Genomic DNA, 12,234 nt, shown 5'->3' with positions numbered 1-12,234 from the left:
TTGGCAAGTTGAACGCCAACCTTACATTTTCCGGACTAAAATCCAAGTATTTCCCCCGAACCATTGTAACATAGTTCTTTGGATCCGGGTTCTTACTTTGATCATGGTTCTTGGTGATCCATGCATTAGCATAGAACTCTTGAACCATTAGGATGCCGACTTGTTGGATGGGATTTGTTAGAACTTCCCAACCTCTTCTTTGAATTTCATGTCGGATCTCCGGATACTCATTTCTTTTGAGTTTGAAAGGGACCTCAGGGATCACCTTCTTCTTGGCCACAACATCATAGAAGTGGTCTTGATGGGCTTTGGAGATGAACCTTTCCATCTCCCATGACTCGGATGTGGAAGCTTTTATCCTCCCTTTCCCCTTTCTAGAGGATTCTCCGATCTTAGGTGCCATCAATGGTAATGGAAAAACAAAAAGATTATGCTTTTACCACACCAAACTTAGAATTTTGCTCATCTTCGAGCAATAAAAGAAAGAATAGATAAAGAAGAAGAAGAAATGGAGGAGAGGGAGAGTGGGAAGTGTTTCGGCCAAGAAGGGTGTAGAGGGGTGTGTTGTGTGAATTTGATGAAGAATGGAGGGCTTTATATAGGGAAGGGAGGGGGGAAAGGTTTCGGCCATATTGGTGGGTTTGGGTGGGAAATTGGTTTTGAATTTTGAAGGTAGGTGGAGTTTATGAGGTAGGTTTATGGAGAAGAGTGGATGGATGTGAGTGGTGAAGAGGTGATGGGGAAGAGAGATTGAGGTGATTGGTGAAGGGTTTTTGGGGAAGAGTGTTTATGGGGTTGTGTGAAAAAGAGTGGTGAGAAGAAGTGAATGGAGGTAGGTGGGGATCCTGTGGGGTCCACAGATCCTGAGATGATCCTGTGGGGTCCACAGATCCTGGGGTGTCAAGGATTTGCATCCCTGCACCAATTAGGCATGTAAAATGCCTTTGCACACAACTCTGGGCGTTCAGCGCCAGGTTGGTGCCCATTTTGAGCGTTCAACGCCCATTTGTTGCCATTTCTGGCGTTGAATGCCAGAACCATGCTTGTTCTGGGCGTTCAGCGCCAGAATGCTGCCCATTTTGGGCGTTCAGCGCCAGAACCATGCTCTGTTCTGGCGTTGAACGCCAGGCAGATGCTCCTCCAGGATGTGATTTTTCTTCTGCTGTTTTTGATTCCGTTTTCAATTTTTATATTTATTTTGTGAATCCTCATGATCATGAACCTATAAAGACATATAACTAAGAAAAATATAGTTAGATAAATAAAAATTGGGTTGCCTCCCAACAAGCGCTTCTTTAATGTCAATAGCTTGACAGTGGGCTCTCATGGAGCCTCACAAATGTTCAGAGCATTGTTGAAACTCTCCAACACCAAACTTAGAGTTTGGATATGGGAGTTCAACACCAAACTTAGAGTTTGGTTGAGGCCTCCCAACACCAAACTTAGAGTTTGACTGTGGGGGCTTTGTTTGACTCTGCTTTGAGAGAAGCTTTTCATGCTTCCTCTCCATGGTTGCAGAGGGAGATCCTTGAGTTTTAAACACAAGGGAGTCCTCATTCCATTGAAGGATTAGTTCACCTCTGTCAACATCAATCACAGCTCTTGCTGTGGCCAGGAAAGGTCTTCCTAGGATGATGGATTCATCCTCTTCCTTTCCAGTATCCAGGACTATGAAATCAGCAGGGATGTAAAGGCCTTCAACCTTTACTAACACGTCCTCTACTTGTCCATATGCCTATTTTCTTGAATTGTCTGCCATCTCTAATGAGATTTTAGCAGCTTGCACCCCATAGATTCCCAGTTTCTCTATTACAGAGAGGGACATGAGGTTTATTCCTGAACCAAGGTCACACAGAGCCTTAAAGATCATGGTGCCTATGGTACAAGGTATTATGAACTTTCCAGGATCCTGTCTCTTCTGAGGCAATGTCAGTTGATCCAGATCACTTAGTTCATTGATGAGCAAGGGAGGTTCATCTTCCCAAGTTTCAATACCAAATAATTTGGCATTCAGCTTCATGATTGCACCAAGAAATTTGGCAGTTTGCTCTTCAGTAACATCCTCATTCTCTTCAGAAGAGGAATACTCATCAGAGCTCATGAATGGCATAAGGAGGTTCAATGGAATCTCTATGGTCTCTAGATGTGTCTCAGATTCCTTTGGTTCCTCAGAGGGAAGCTCCTTATTGATCACTGGACATCCCAGGAGGTCTTCCTCCTTGGGATTCACATCCTCTCCTTCCCTTACAGGTTCGGCCATGGTGCTTATGTCAATGGCCTTGCACTCTCCTTTTGGATTCTCTTCTGTATTGCTTGGGAGAGTACTAGGAGGGATTTCAGTGATCCTTTTACTCAGCTGGCCCACTTGTGCTTCCAGATTTCTAATGGAAGACCTTGTTTCATTCATGAAACTTACAGTGGCCTTAGATAGATCAGAGACTAAGTTTGCTAAATTAGAAGTATTTTGTTCAGAGTTCTCTGTCTGTTGCTGAGTGGATGATGGAAAAGGTTTATTATTGTTAAACCTGTTTCTTCCACCATTATTAAAGCCTTGTTGAGGCTTTTGATCCTTCCATGAGAAATTTGGATGATTTCTCCATGATGAGTTATAGGTGTTTCCATAAGGTTCACCTAAGTAATTCACCTCTGCTATTGCAGGGTTCTCAGGATCATAAGCTTCTTCTTCAGAAGATGTCTCTTGAGTACTGTTGGATGCAGCTTGCATTCCATTCAGACTCTGAGAAATCATATTGACTTGCTGAGTCAATATTTTGTTCTGAGCCAATATGGCATTCAGAGTATCAATCTCAAGAACTCCCTTCTTCATAGGCATCCCATTATTCACAGGATTCCTTTCAGAAGTGTACATGAACTGGTTATTTGCAACCATGTCAATGAGTTCTTGAGCTTCTGCAGGCGTTTTCTTTAGGTGAATGGCTCCACCTGCAGAAGTGTCCAATGACATCTTAGATAACTCGGACAGACCATCATAGAATATATCCAGGATGGTCCATTCTGAAAGCATGTTAGAAGGACACTTTTTGGTCAGTCCTTTGTATCTCTCCCAAGCTTCATAGAGGGATTCATCTTCCTTCTGTCTGAAGGTTTGAACATCCACTCTAAGCTTACTCAGCTTTTGAGGAGGAAAGAACTTGGCTAAGAAAGCCTTGACCAGCTTATCCCAAGAGTTCAGGCTGTCTTTAGGTTGAGAATCCAACCATATTCTAGCTCTGTCTCTTACAGCAAAAGGGAAAGGCATGAGCCTGTAGACTTCAGGATCTACTCCATTAGTCTTAACAGTATCACATATCTGCAAGAATTCAGTTAAGAACTGAAAAAGGATCTTCATATGGAAGTCCATGAAACTTGCAGTTTTGCTGCATCAGAGAAACTAATTGAGGTTTCAGCTCAAAGTTGTTTGCTCCAATGGCAGGAATGGAGATGCTTCTTCCATGTAAATTGGAATTAGGTGCAGTAAAGTCACCAAGCATCCTCCTTGCATTATTATTATTTTCGGCTGCCATCTCCTCTTCCTATTCGAAAATTTCTGACAGGTTATCTCTGGATTGTTGTAATTTAGCTTCTCTTAATTTTCTCTTCAGAGTCCTTTCAGGTTCTGGATCTGCTTCAACAAGAATGTTCTTGTCCTTGCTCCTGCTCATATGACAAAGAAGAGGGCACAGAAAAATAATAATAATAGAGATCCTTTATACCACAGTATAGGGATCCCTTTGTGAGTGGAAGAAAAGAGGGAGACAAAGAATGTGATGTAAAGAAAGAAACACAACTGTGAGGAGGGCAGAGATGTGAGATGAGATTTTAGTAAATGAATAAATAAATAGAATAAGATGGGAGAGGGAGAGGATTTTTGAAAATAAGTTTTGAAAAAGAGTTAGTGATTTTTGAAAATAGTTTTTGAAAAAGGTTAGTAGTTTTTTCAAAAATTCAAAATAAAAATAAAATAATTAGTTAATTAAAAAGAAATTTTTGAAAAAGGGGGAAGATATTTTCGAAAATAGAGAGAGAGAGTTAGTTAGGTGGTTTTGAAAAAGGTAAGAAACAAACAAAAAGTTAGTTACTTAGTTGAAACAAAAATCAATTTTGAAAAGATAAGGAGTTGGGAAGTTAGAGAAGATATTTTGAAATCAAATTTTTGAAAAAGATATGATGAGAAGATATTTTTGAAAAGATATGATAGAAATTAGTTTTGAAAAAGATTTGATTTTTAAAATCACAATTAATGACTTGATTCACAAGAAATCACAAGATATGATTCTAGAACTCAAAGTTTGAATCTTTCTTAACAAGCAAGTAACAAACTTGAAATTTTTGAATCAAAACATTAATTGTTATTGTTATTTTCGAAAATTTGATATGAAATTAAGAAAAAGGTTTTTGAAAAATATTTTTGGAATTTTTGAAAATAACTAAGAAAAATGAAAAAGATTTGATTTTTGAAAAAGATTTTGAAAAAGATAAGATTTTCAAATTGAAAATTTGATTTGACTCATAAGAAACAACTTGATTTTAAAAATTTTTGAAAAAGTCAACTCAAATTTTCGAATTTGATGAGAGAAAAAGGGAAAGATATTTTTTTTTATTTTTGAATTTTTATGATGAGAGAGAAAAATTAAAAACATCATTTTCATATTTTTCTATTTTATTTTTGAATCAAAACAAGGGATGCATGCAAGAACACTATGAATGTCAAGATGAACACCAAGAACACTATGAAGATCATGATGAACATCAAGAACACATTTTTGAAAAATTTTTAATGCAAAGAAAACATGCAAGACACCAAACTTAGAATTCTTTAATGCTTAGACACTAAGAATTCAAGAATGCATATGATAAACATGAAAAGACACAAAACAAAAAATCATCAAGATCAAACAAGAAGACTTACCAAGAACAACTTGAAGATCATGAAGAACACTATGAATGCATGAATTTTCGAAAAAATGCAAGATGCACATGCAATTGACACCAAACTTATAACATGACTCAAGACTCAAACAAGAAACAGAAAAATATTTTTGATTTTTATGATTTTCTAATTTTTTTGGATTTTTTTTTTCGAAAATTATTTGTAAAAGAAAAAATAAGGATTCCAAAATTTTTAATATGAATTCCAGGAATCTTGCCATGTTAGTCTAAAGCTTCAGTCCAGGAATTAGACATGGCTCACTAGCCAGCCAAGCTTTCAATGAAAGCTCCGGTCCAAAACACTAGACATGGCTAATGGCCAGCCAAGCTTCAGCATGTAATTCAGATATGACATGCCTGACATACCCTATAGTCGTATAACAGCTGATGATTGAAAGCCTCAGTCCAAAAGAATTTAGACATGGCTTTACAGCCAGCCAGGCTTCACATGCTTCATGAAACACTAGAATTCATTCTTAAAAATTTTGAATCTAAAATTTTTTCGAAAACAGGTGAGAAAATTTTGAAATATTTTTGAAAATTTTTTGAAAAGAAAACAAAAAGAAAATTACCTAATCTGAGCAACAGGATGAACCGTTAGTTGTCCAAACTCAAACAATCCCCGGCAACGGCGCCAAAAACTTGGTATGCGAAATTGCTACTCAAGTTGTGAATTGTTGTTCAAAATTGATTCCCTGGCAATGGCACCAAAAATGGATGCACAGGACCATGGTCTAAACATATCTTCACAACTTCGCATAACTAACCAGCAAGTGCACTGGGTCGTCCAAGTAATACCTTACGTGAGTAAGGGTCGAATCCCACGGAGATTGTTGATATGAAGCAAGCTATGGTCACCTTGTAAATCTCAGTCAGGCGGATATAAAACCGTAATGGGTTTTCGAAAATAAATAATAGAATAGGGAAAGAAATACTTATGTAATTCATTGGTGAGAATTTCAGATAAGCGAATAGAGATTCTTTCGTTCCTCTGAACCTCTGCTTTCCTGCTATCTTCATCCAATCAGTCTTACTCCTTTCCATGGCTGGCTTTATGTGATACATCACCATTGTCAATGGCTACTTTCGGTCTTCTCTCGGGAAAATGATCCAAATGCCCTGTCACGGCACGGCTAATCGTCTGGAGGCATCACCCTTGTCAATGGCTTCATCTTATCCTCTCAGTGAAAATGGTCAACGCACCCTGTCACGGCACTGCTATTCATCTGTCGATTCTCGATCATCCTGGAATAGGATTTACTATCCTTTTGCGTCTGTCACTAACGCCTCGCAATCGCGAGTTTGGAGCTCGTCACAGTCATTCATTCATTGAATCCTACGCGGAATACCACAGACAAGGTTTAAACCTTCTGGATTCTCTTGAATGCCGCCATCATTCTAGCTTACACCACGAAGATTCTGGTTAGGAGATCTAAGAGATACTCATTCAGTCTAAGGTAGAACGGAAGTGGTTGTCAGGCACGCGTTCATAGGGAATGATGATGATTGTCACGTTCATCACATTCAGGTTGAAGAGCGAATGAATATCTTAGAAGCGGAATAAGTTGAATTGAATAGAAAACAGTAGTACTTTGCATTAATCTTTGAGGAACAGCAGAGCTCCACACCTTAATCTATGGAGTGTAGAAACTCTACCGTTGAAAATACATAAGTGAAAGGTCCAGGCATGGCCGAATGGCCAGCCCATCTGATCTAAGAACCAGGCGTCCAAAGATGTTCAAAGATGTCTAATACAATAGTAAAAGGTCCTATTTATAATAAACTAGCTACTAGGGTTTACAGAAGTAAGTAATTGATGCATAAGTCCACTTCCGGGGCCCACTTGGTGTGTGCTTGGGCTGAGCTTGAGTGTTGCACGTGAAGAGGTCCTTCTTGGAGTTGAACGCCAGTTTTTGTGCCAGTTTGGGCGTTCAACTCTGGTTTTGGATCCTTTTCTGGCGCTGGACGCCAGAATTGGGCAGAAAGCTGGCGTTGAACGCCAGTTTACGTTGTTTATTCTTGGCCAAAGTATGGACTATTATATATTGCTGGAAAGCCCTGGATGCCTACTTTCCAACGCAATTAGAAGCGTGCCATTTCGAGTTCTGTAGCTCCAGAAAATCCACTTTGAGTGCAGGGAGGTCAGAATCCAACAGCATCAGCAGTCCTTCTTCAACCTCTGAATCTGATTTCTGCTCAAGTCCCTCAATTTTAGCCAGAAAATACCTGAAATCACAGAAAAACACACAAACTCATAGTAAAGTCTAGAAATGTGAATTTAACATAAAAACTAATGAAAACATCCCTAAAAGTAACTAGATTCTACTAAAAACATACTAAAAACAATGTCAAAAAGCGTATAAATTATCCGCTCATCAGCAGCTCATGAAAGCAGGGAACAAAGAATTTTAAGCACTGAACCCTCACTGATGATGTATATATGCTCTAATCTCTCTGGTGTATAAGGCAATCACTCTATCCTTCTCTAATCATGCTTTCTAATTTTTGTTCTTCTCCTAATCAATCAACAACATTTAATATACCAATGCAGACATCATGAGGTCTTTTCAAGGTTGTAATGGGGCCAAGGTAATGGTAAGGATACATATATGGCTAAGTAAGCTTATAAACCGAATCTTTAATTAATCCAAGCTTTAACATAACCTATGTATATATTCTATATAACTTTAGAATTCATACCTAGCTACCCAGAATTTCTCTTTCACATTCCATACTCATGTATCAACTTTTATTTTAATTTTATCATACATGCATTGACCTTTGAATTCTTAACTTAATGTTGGGGTAATTTTGTCCCCTTATTTATTTATTGAATATTTTTTATATTTTGTTTAATATAAGCATAAAAATAAACATAGCTTATCAATGCACATAGATTTTTAATTCTTATAGTTTCACAAGAGTAGGTATCCAAATTCCCATTCTATTATCATGATACATTCCCTTATTATCTTTTGTTCCCACAATTTCCCATACTTAATAAGCACACACAATTCTATCTTAAGTTAACCAAAGATTCAGTTTGGGATATATAATTATTTTTCTGCTTAAGGCTAGTAATGTGGTAAAATATAGAACAAATGGGATTTAAATGCTCAAAGTGGCTAACAAAGGTAATTGAAAGGGTAGGCTTAATTTGGATAAGTGAGCCAAACAATTAATGGCCTCAATCATATGCAAACATAATAAATATTGGACATATAGGATGAAACAAAATATAGATTACAATCATAGAGAAGTAAACACACAAGAATAAAATAATTATGGTTAAATAATGTAACCATGCATAAAGGCTCAAATCTCACAGGTTGTGTGTTCTTTAGCTTAAAAATCATGTTCCAAATACAACTTCAAGCAAATTTAACATAAAAAAAAAATAATAATTAAAATTAGTGAAATTTTGTTCCAAAAATAGAGTCTTAGAAGAAACTTATTGTCTTTTCAATAAAGTAGAACATGCATGCAACTAATCTATTACTATGCAATTTATCCTATTCTATAAAAGAAAAACTAACTAAATATCCTAATTTATTGGTGTTTAGGGAAGAGAAATTACCTCCAGAAGTCAGGTACTGACTGACCTCCCCACACTTAAGGCTTTGCACCGTCCTCGGTGCCATCTGTCAGGAACAGGGGTGGGCTGGTAGCAGTATCTCCACAGTTGGGACCATCATGGCTCCCTGTGCTGGTAAAGGAAGTGGAGTCCAGGGTGTCTGAGTCCTTGAATTTTTCCATGATCAACTCCTTGAGGTATGTGAATCGGCGCTTGTTACGGCGCTCTCTCATCTTAGCTTTGTGTTCCTGCCGATCCAATCTTTCGAGTATCTAATGGAGCAGTAGGTCAGTGGTAGGTGCTTGTGGTGTTGAAGGAGGAATATTTGCAGCCGGTTCAATAGGTTGGCCTGTAGTGGCTGCTGAGGGTCTGATATATTTACCATTAGGGACAAATTGATCATCCCGTGGAAGTATGCTTTGGTGTCCCCAGCTCTGAAGGAGACTCTGGCTGCTGAGAGGAGATCTGAGACCAAGGTGGGGAAAGGTAAGTTGCCCGTGATTTGTACGTGTCCCATGGCATTCCGGATGTGTCTTGGTAGGTTCAGAGGTTGGTCTGTAAGGATACACCATAGTAGAACGGCCATGTCCACAGTGAAGGAGGACTCGTGAGTGCTCGGAAAGACGTAATGGGACATGATCTGTGCCCATACGTGAGCCTCCAAGGTAAGTGCTGAAGCCGAAATTCCCTTAGGGCTGGTACGATCGTATCCGTAGATCCTTCGGCTGCCAGGTAGTGCGATAACTCTGAGAACGGCGTCCCAGTCAAATTGGTACATCTGGCGCTTGAGTGTGGCTTCTTGAAAGGCGTCCAAACCTTCTGGAATAGGGGGAAGACCTAGAGCCTTTTGAATGGCCTCTTTTGTAATGGGGACTTGCTTCTGACGGACAAAGACAGACTCCAGGGTTGGTAGGTGAAAGTTGGAGTAGAACTCGACTACCCAAGAAAGATTGACCTACCTCGGCTGTCTCTGTAGGAAACCCCATTGTCTTTGTGTAATTTGCGGCTTAGCAAAGGTAGCAATATGGTTTGGGAGGAGAAGAAGGTATTCGTTGTTGTAGCTCCTTTCTTCCAGGATGGGGAACATCTGCTCACAGTAACGATTGGGAAATCGTGCAGTGTCCTTTGCTAGGAAGGCTTTTTCTTTATCATCAACCTTTATAATCCTCTTAAGTCTCTTTGTTGAGGGTTTAACCGCAGTTGAAGAGGGTTCTGCCACTAATACTCTTTTTGTTCCTCTTCTTGCTGTTGATTTGGGAGTAGCTTTCTCTTTTCCTTTCTTGGTGGCCATTCTGAAAAAGGGAAGAGAAAGTAAATTAAATTTAAAGAGATAGAGCAAGGAAGAGAACGGAAAAGGGTGGTTATGAATGCACAGTAAAAGGTAAATGATGTTATCACATGGTCATCACTACATGTGAAAAGTCATCAATGGAAAATAGTTAGTGCATATGATGACAAGTGAATGCAAGGTGTTTATTGACATGCTGGCAAAGGCATGAGTAGCATAGATCAAGCATCACTCGTAACAAACCATCACGTTTATATTGACAATTATTTATAACGAATAAAATATAAAAGGGGTTTTGTGAAAAATGGGCATTTAATAGTAGAGTAGAATAACGTAGAAAAGTGCAAAATGCCATATGGGCTTTTTCACAAACACATAGCATGCATGGTGAAATAATGTATGGAAAGTATTAAATTGAACATGCAAGCAACCCTTTAAAAAGTAATACATAATTGCCAAACAAATTTAGAATAATCCACAAGCATATAATGAGAGATAATGACTCAAATAAATTTCTAACACCAAGTAAAAAGGAAGAAAATATGAATAATGAAAGGAGAAAGAAAAGAAAAGAAGATAACATATAAACATAAGAAGAAAAATAGAAAAGTAAGGAGAGAAGAAGAAAAAGAAAACCTTGTTAATGGGGGAGAGAGAGAGAGTGAGGGTGTAAAAAGTGAGAAAGAAGGAAGAAGGAGGAAGGAATAAAGGAGAAGGAAGAAATAAGGAGGGAAAAGAGAAAATAGGATTTGAGGAGAAAAAGATAAGATAAGTGGCAAATCAGGGAAGCTGTGCGGCGCAATCGACGCGATCGCGTGGGGAACGCGGTCGCGCGACTTGCGCTGATACTGATGGACGCAGTCGCGTCGGTCACGTGGTCGCGTGACCCGTTTTATGCCACTGGCGCGAGGGCAGCCTCGCACTCGCACAACTCTCTGTTCAAAATCATTAATTGCCAAATATTGGGTGACGCGATCGCGTGGGGCATGCGATCGCGTGAGTGGCCATTAGAAGGATATGACGCAGTCGCGTCGGTCACGCGGCCGCGTGGGAGGCCAATGTTCCCATGTGACGCTGACGGGTCGGCGACGCGATCGCGTGGGACAATTTGTGCCATTGGCATGCCTCCAGCCACGCTCCTGCGTGACTCTCTGTTTGATTTTATTTTCTCCCATCTCCTTGCGACGCGGACGCGTCAATGATGCGGTCGCGTCGCGTAACCTTTTTTTCTTTAATTAAAAATAAAAGTATGTAAATGCAGATGCACGAAATGTACTAATATAGAGAAGAGTTATTAAATAGAAAAAACTAAAAATAAAGAAAAGAACGATCATACCATGGTGGGTTGTCTCCCACCTAGCACTTTGCTTTAACGTCCGTAAGTTGGACGCTCCATTAGCTCAATCTTCGGCTATGTGAGGATCTTCCAAGAGGAAGATCTCGAGCTCCTTATTTTTCTGCATCCACTCTCCATGGTACAGCTTTAAACGATGTCCATTAACTTTGATAAGTTCAGAGCTGGAATGATGGCTTAGGTGATAAACTCCGTACGGTTCGGCCTTCTCTACTCTGTATGGACCTTCCCAACTTGATCTCAACTTGCCTGGCATGAGCCTCAGTCGAAATTTGTAAAGGAGGACTAACTCTCCAGGTTGAAACTCTTTTTTCTTAATGTACTGATCATGTACAGCCTTCAACTTCTCCTTGTATAGTCTTGAATTCTCATAAGCTTCTAGGCGAAGGCTTTCCAATTCTTGCAGTTGCAATTTCCTTTCAGCTCCGGCTTCCTTAATTCCCATGTTGCACTCCTTTATTGCCCAAAAGGCTTTGTGCTCGACTTTAACAGGGAGATGAGAAGCCTTTCCATAGACTAAGCGGAAAGGACTCATCCCAATGGGTGTCTTGTATGCGGTTCTATACGCCCAAAGTGCATCTTGTAGCCTGGTGCTCCAATCTCTTCTATGAGGTTTGACTATCTTCTGCAAGATATGCTTTATTCTCTGTTTGACACCTCGGCTTGCCCATTAGTCTGAGGATGGTATGCTGTTGCAACCTTATGAATTATTCCATGCTTCTTTGATAAACCACAATTTTATGGTTTATCTTGCGCTCAATTGAGTGGATTTTATCAACTCTTTACCCACTTATTCATACTATTTGCATGGTTTTACAACTCCTTCCTGATTTTGTGCTATGATTGAAAACATGCTTCTTTGATCTTATATTTGCTTATTATTAATCCTCTCTTATTACCATTAGATGCTTTGATATGTGTGTTAAGTGCTTTCAGAGATTATAGGGCAGAAATGGCTTGGAGGATGGAAAAGAAGCATGCAAAAGTGGAAGGAGTACAAGAAGTTGAAGAAACTGCAAAGCTGTCAGCCTGACCTCTTCGCATTCAAATAGTCATAACTTGAGCTACAGAGGTCCAAACAATGCGGTT

At 39.3% G+C, this 12,234-nt stretch overlaps 1 non-coding gene across 1 annotated transcript; it reads left to right on the top strand.

The window, feature by feature from the left end:
• The first annotated feature begins 3,019 nt into the window (after positions 1-3,019).
• On the top strand, positions 3,020-3,127 carry LOC112788525 (small nucleolar RNA R71). The gene has a single exon (XR_003195884.1). It is a non-coding gene; the product is annotated as a small nucleolar RNA R71 (small nucleolar RNA).
• Positions 3,128-12,234: the final 9,107 nt, after the last annotated feature.

This window comes from Arachis hypogaea, chromosome 20, assembly GCF_003086295.3.
Source record: "Arachis hypogaea cultivar Tifrunner chromosome 20, arahy.Tifrunner.gnm2.J5K5, whole genome shotgun sequence".
NCBI classification, from domain to species: domain Eukaryota; kingdom Viridiplantae; phylum Streptophyta; class Magnoliopsida; order Fabales; family Fabaceae; genus Arachis; species Arachis hypogaea.
Note: the sequence above shows the minus strand (reverse complement) of the source record. Positions and strands in the feature narration are given on the sequence as shown.